Below are 7,024 nucleotides of genomic sequence, written 5' to 3'. Positions count from 1 at the left end.
ATTTGTTCGCTGTAGATATTAAATAAGAGCGGTGACAATATACAACCCTGTCGTACTCCTCTACGTATTTCTATTTCGTCCGATGTTTGTTCTTCTATTTTTATATTAGCTCGCTGATTCCAGTACAGATTTAATATTATTTGTATGTCTCTGGTGTCAATGTTCTTACTCTCCAGGATTTCTTTGAGTTTACTGTGGCGTACTTTGTCAAAGGCCTTTTCAAAGTCTACAAAGCAGGCGTGTACCTCTTGGTTAACATCTAGGCATCTCTGTGTTAGAACGTTCAAGGCAAAGAGAGCATCCCTTGTACCTAATCCTTTTCTGAATCCCATCTGTGTATCGTTAATATCGATGTCTAGTTTTTGATAGATTCGGTTGTGAATGACTCTAAGAAATATTTTAAGCAGGTGACTCATCAAGGAGATTGTTCGATGATCTGAACATTGCATTGCCTTAGTTTTCTTCGGTATGGTGACAAACGTAGACAGCAACCATTCTTGCGGTATTATACCAGTACTGTATATTGTATTGAATATATGCAATATTATGGTTACGGATTTATCATTCAAAAGCTTCAGCAGTTCTGTAGGGATTTCATCAGGTCCGTTTGCTTTTCCATTTTTAGCGTTTCTTATCGCGTATTTTACTTCTTCTTTCAATATGTCTGGCCCAGTTGCATTGATTATCTGAGTTAAGTTGTTTCTATCGTCTTCAAATAATTCATTCAGGTATTCTGAACAAGACACTGACAGACCTGAACTTAGGCCACAAGGCCAAACAGGAGCCCTGAGAACCAACAGAGAAAATATAGTAGGAACGTGGAGATTATATTTCTCAGATCATAAAGATTGTTTGTTGATTAAACTCCAGAAGAAATGTCAGAAAAACCTAATATACTCCAGAAAGAAGTAAGGCTGGCGAACAATAAACTCAAGTATTACTCTAGGTCCAGATAATATGATAACGGCAGAAATGCTCAAAGCCATAGAAGAAACGCGAATAAAAATTGCTCTAGACATTCCAAGTAGGTACTTACCTGACGACTGGATAAAATCTACAATTAGTATGATACAATTGATCCAAATAATGGCATAACCCAGTTATTAGCGCGCTCATCACTGTATACCCACTTTTATATGAGACAGGACAAATCTCAAAATACAAAATATTACGAATAGACGCCAATAATGTTCGCGCGCTTTTTCGATTGTTTGAAATGATTTAAATACACAGAAGATTTTACTTTTGTCTTTAAGTTATTATGAGTTTTTGAGGCGTAAAATTTTGGAAATTTTATTTTTTAACGAAACTGAACATTATTATGTAATAAAACAAAAATGTGCAAATTTTCTATTGAGTTGATGAGTAAATGAAATATGCGAATGAGCTCTTTTAGTAGATATATAATAATATTATAGAGATAAAATTCTAGACCAATGGAAAACCAATAATGACACAAAAGTCCTTCATTATCTATCGCATACATACTAAATTGCATAAGCGAAAGTAATCAAAAGCTGTATTCAATAATGCAATCCAATTACCGTGTATTTGACACATAAGTGGAACACAACAGAGCAACTTTAGTACATTGGTAGCCTAGTTACACAATTTGGTATAATGGATGTGAATATAATAATAATTATTTTCTACGAGCGTGCAAAAATGTCTACTTTCGCGCACGCGTTTTAGTTTAGAAAGTTTTACTTTTCCGCACGCGTTTTACTTTTCCGCACGCGTTTTACTTTTCCACACGTGTTTAGATATTTTAATATGGCCTTAAAATAATTAGAATACATGCAATAAACTAATATTTAGATATTATTTACTATTTTATTTCAAATGTATCTTATTGTGTTCCTGTTTTAGTGAAATTAACGCGACAAATCGATGAAATAAAATTATTTTGACATAATATTCGAAAGTCAAATCGGTAGACAATAACAGTCATTTTGAATCATCGTCATGGAAACCAAGACCGTCGTCATGCTAACTAATTATATTGAAAGTTTGGTTTTGACAACCTTGTCAAAAAATTAATTCGTGTATGTATTTTCATATTAATTAAATTAATTGATTAAGATTTGGTCATTTTTTAAAGACTCTTATAAAAAATATTGTTCTTAACTCTTGCAGAAAGTCTCTTTTCCGCAGTCGACTGCTTGCCGAACTCCCGCTTCGCGTCGTTCTTCAAACTGCAAACTATTGTTTTACTAGACTATGAAAATGCGAATATGGGAAAATTTTAAAAGTAATTATTTAATATTTAAATTGTGCTATCTTAAAATTATACCCTACTATAATTATTGATAAAGTAATGTTTTACTTAAGTATAGGTTTCTCTAAAACAAGCAATAGGGAACATGCAGATTTTTGGTTTATTACATAATAATTTAGTTTCGTTTAAAAATAAGATTTCGAAAATTTCACGCCTCAAAACATCATAATAACACAAAAGCACAAATATAAAATCTTCTTGTATTTAAACAGTTTCAAACGATCGAAAAAGCGGGCGAAATCTTGTGACGTCATATCATAATACTTTGTAATGACAATGACAATTTAATGAGTTTAATACAGTTTTTGAAGTGATAGTATTGAATTGAATGTCTGTTTACTATGAAAAATTAAAGTAAACATTATTATAAGTGTTGTTTAGTATCATTTTGTTAAAGTACAACCATTAAAGCCCCCAATAAAATATTTATTAGATTACCAGTCGATAAGAAACGTTACTTAAAGTACATGCTGAAAAGATATTAAAGTCATTTCAGTTCATTCTCAAAGTCTTTATGTACGTGAGATGTCTGTTTAGCAGTTTTTTTATTAAATCAAGTGTATTTTGAACAAAAATAAAATATAACTTTTGATATATATTAATTACGCGGACCTCAAACATTATAATGGTATGACGTCACGACCAATGAGGGCGAGTTTTGGGCTGGCTGCTATAATTTGAATTTCTCTCGAGTTTAATCCTCTTTAGGGACCAAAAACCATTTTTTTCTTTGCTACATATTTTAAATTATGTTGTGTTGTGATTTATAGCATTTTTTTAGAATTTAAAATTTTATGTAAGTCCCCTTATTGGTCTTCGTAAGTTCTAGATTTTTACCCAACGTGACCGGATGTCACTGGCAAGCCGGAAGCCGAAACAAAATTACGGTCACAACGTTTTAGCTGGAGGTGACAAAGACACTGGAAGTATATACTTCCGATACTCCACTTTTCAGTACATGTCGATTGGTAATATCACACGTACTTTTTCTTCGTTTATAATGTGGAACTTCTGCTACCAACTTTTTAACCGGAAGTGATATAAACACCGGAAATATACAGTGCTAGTCAAAAGTCCGTCCCACACTCGTATCTTTTGAACGGTTATACTTATAATAGTGAATTTTGGAGAGAGAAAATAAACAGACGTGGGCTTCTTAACCAGTCATGACAGGTGAAATAACAGTGACAGATGACTTTACAGCGCCACTGTGACAGATAATTTTAAGTGGGACCTGATCACAAGTGATACCTCGTTTGAAAGGTATTGAAAATACCTATTCGGCCATAAATAATCTTGTTTCAGTTTAAGCTTATTTTGATGAATAAATGAAATAATATAAAATTGTAATTTTGCATGTAATTAATAAAAATTCAAACCTCCGCCTATGGTTACTTGTTAGAAAGGTTGACGTTGACGTAAAAACTACTAGAGAACCGAAAAACGTCAACTTTATTGACAAAAAAACCATAGGCGGTCATTTGAATTTTTATTAATAAGGTAAATGCGAAACTATAATGTTATCTTCTTCTTCTTCTTCAGTGCCCTATCCGGTCTGGATGCTGGCGATCATCAAGGATATCATTGTTTTGTTGACTGCTCTGCGAAACAGCTCCGCGGAGGTTATCCCAAACCATTGTCGGAGGTTTTTCAACCACGAGATACGGCGGCGTCCCGGTCCTCTCCTGCCAAATATTTTGCCCTCCATGACGAGTTGAAGAACTCGATATTTTTCTTCGTTCTGCATCACGTGGCCAAGGTACTCAAGCTTACGTTGTTTTACTAAATTAAGCACTTCTTTTTCTTTTGTCATGCGCTGTAGGACCTCAATGTTGGTGACATGGTCCACATAAGATATTTTTAGTATCCTCCTGTAGATCCATACCTCAAAGGCTTCAATCCGCTTTTGAGTGGCTTGCGTCAGTGTCCAGGCTTCAACTCCATACAGTAGCACTGGAAGAACGTAGCACCTCAATATCCGCATCTTGGTTCCCAAACTGAGATCACCGCAGCACAGCAAGGATCTCAGCGCTTGATAAATGTAGACCGTGCCATTTCAATTCTGGATCTAATCTCTTGAGCGTGGTCCCATTGTGAGTTGAGGGTAGTTCCGAGGTAAGTGAATCTGTCGACTCTCTGGATCTCTTCGCTATCTGCCATTAGTGCTCCGGGATCTAAATTTACACGGCTGACAACCATGAATTTAGTTTTCTTAATATTAAGGTTCAGTCCGTATGTTACGCTCACAGTTCTCACACGGTCTAGTAAGGCCTGTAGATCATTTAGACTGGTTGCTAGTAATACAGTGTCATCGGCGTAGCGGATATTATTGACGTATTCACCGTTCACTCGGATTCCCATCTCTAGGTTTGTGAGGGCTTCAGTAAAAATTTCCTCAGAGTATATATTGAAAAGAGTCGGCGAGAGCACACAGCCCTGCCTTACTCCTCGCATGATCTTCACTTGGTCGGTCAACTGGTCTTCGACCTTTACTTGAGCACGCTGGTTCCAGTATAAATTCATGATGATTCGAATGTCCTTCTCATCTAATCCTACTCTTTGTATCTCCTACTCTTTGATGGCGGTGACCATCTTCTGGTGCTGGCAACGGTCAAATGCCTTGGCGTAGTCAATAAAACAAGCATAGACATCACAACTAACATCGCGGCATCTCTGAAGTAGAACTTGTAAGGTGAAAAGTGCTTCACGTGTACCCATGGAATCGCGGAATCCAAATTGCATTTCACCGACATTTTCCTCGCATTTCTTGTAAATTCTGGCATGTATGATTTTAAGAAAAATCTTAAGTACATGACTCATAAGGCTGATAGTCCGGAAATCTTCGCACGTTTTCGCAGATCGTTTTTTTGGTATTGTTACAAACGTTGACAATAGCCATTCCTCTGGGATATTACCTGAGTCGTGTATGGCGTTGAACAGTTCAGTTAATTCCTTCGTGTTTACTTCACTCATCACCTTAATAAGTTCGACGGGTATTTCGTCCGGACCTGTGGCTTTACCATTCTTAGACTGTTTTAAAGCCGCTTTCACCTCGCTTTCTAGTATTGACGGCCCTGTCATGCAATTTATTTCTGGGAGGTTGCCTCGGTAGTCCCAGAAGAGTTCTTCGATGTACATTTTCCAGGTCACCAGCTTCTCCTTAACTGTCGTCGCCTAATGTTATATTGACTTAAATTATTCACCAAAATCAAAATCAACTTAAGCCCAAAAAAATTAGTATGACTGAATAGGTATTTTAAATGCCTCTCAAACGAGGAATCACTTGCCATAAGGTCCCATTTAAAATTATCGATCACAGTGGCGCTGTAACGTCATCTGTCACTATTACGTCACCTGTCATGACTAGTTAAGAAGCTTACGTCCGTTTATTTCCTCCCTCCAAATTTCACTATTATAAGTATAACCGTTAAAAAGATACGAGAGGGAACGGACTTTTGACTATCACTGTATACTTGTTTTTCTCTTCCTGCCTTTCTATCTTAAATTAAGGTGCATGCATTTTTTCTTTATTAATAATTAGGCTGTATCGTTTTGTAAATAATTAGGTTACATATTATTATATTTTTTGAAGTTATACTTCTTTACCGGCGATAGAGGGTGATTTTTTTATATGTTAAAACCTATCAGCCCGGCGCATGCGCATTATAACTTTGTTCTGATTGGATGTTCAAATGACATGTCAAAAATTATCCGATATGGCAGCTGTGGTTTGGAGGTAAAGGTAAACAAATGTATAATATATTAGCTTTATTGTTGTGAGGACAGAAACAAAAAAGTTTATAATATTGTAGTGACTTTTAAATAGTTTTTAAAAGCAACAGGTACGTAATAATTGTTAATGTATCATGAGTATAAACCTACCTTTGATCTGCCAAAATACATAGTATGTAATACTTTTATTTATATAATTTGATTACCATCAAAATTTCTATCAATATTCACCTAATATATTGGTTTTTTGCTCTATGTTTTTTTGTATTTTTTCAGTTCTAAATCATTTCAATTCAAAATTAAAATAATTTGATCAATTTTCAAAATATCAAAATATCACAAGTTTAATCCGTTTAGTTAGTCGATCTTCGTAAATAATGACACATAGTGTCCATGGCTAAGCGGAGAAGGCGAGTGAATTCCAATACCAACCGCTCTTATCAGCGCTGGTTCGAGTCCCAATATAAACTTTCTTTTTGTTTTTTTTAATACATTTTATGATTGTAAGTATATTTATTATATAATTATATTTTCAGAAAATACGTATTTAGTTAAAAAAATTTTCGACAATTAATTTTCAGACATCATTTGTGGCTTGTTTAATGTGTTTGTGTGTGTTTTATTCTTTTATTATTTTAATTTTTGGCACTGTTCTAATAAAAATGTTTGAGAAGTAGTAAGTATAAATTAGTTTAATATTTAAACAAAATATAAATAAAAAGTATATTAATTTCGTTTAAATCATATAATAGAAGTATAACTTCTTACGTGCGTACAAAGTACACACACATTCTTTTTTTTTTTTGTAAATAGTTAGGGTGCATTTTTAAATAAGAAGTTTCTTGCATTTCATTATTTTGCGCAAATCCTTAAGGAATTTTCAAATTGCGATCGGTACACCGCACACTATAATAGAGATATACGCACAGGTAGACCGCATTCTCGGGGTAGAATACATACTTTTGTAGGCACCAAATTAATATGTAATATTGCTCAAAGTAAACACAATAGTCT

This window comes from Diabrotica virgifera, chromosome 6, assembly GCF_917563875.1.
Source record: "Diabrotica virgifera virgifera chromosome 6, PGI_DIABVI_V3a".
Classification (NCBI taxonomy): domain Eukaryota; kingdom Metazoa; phylum Arthropoda; class Insecta; order Coleoptera; family Chrysomelidae; genus Diabrotica; species Diabrotica virgifera.
This window is presented reverse-complemented; position numbering follows the sequence as displayed.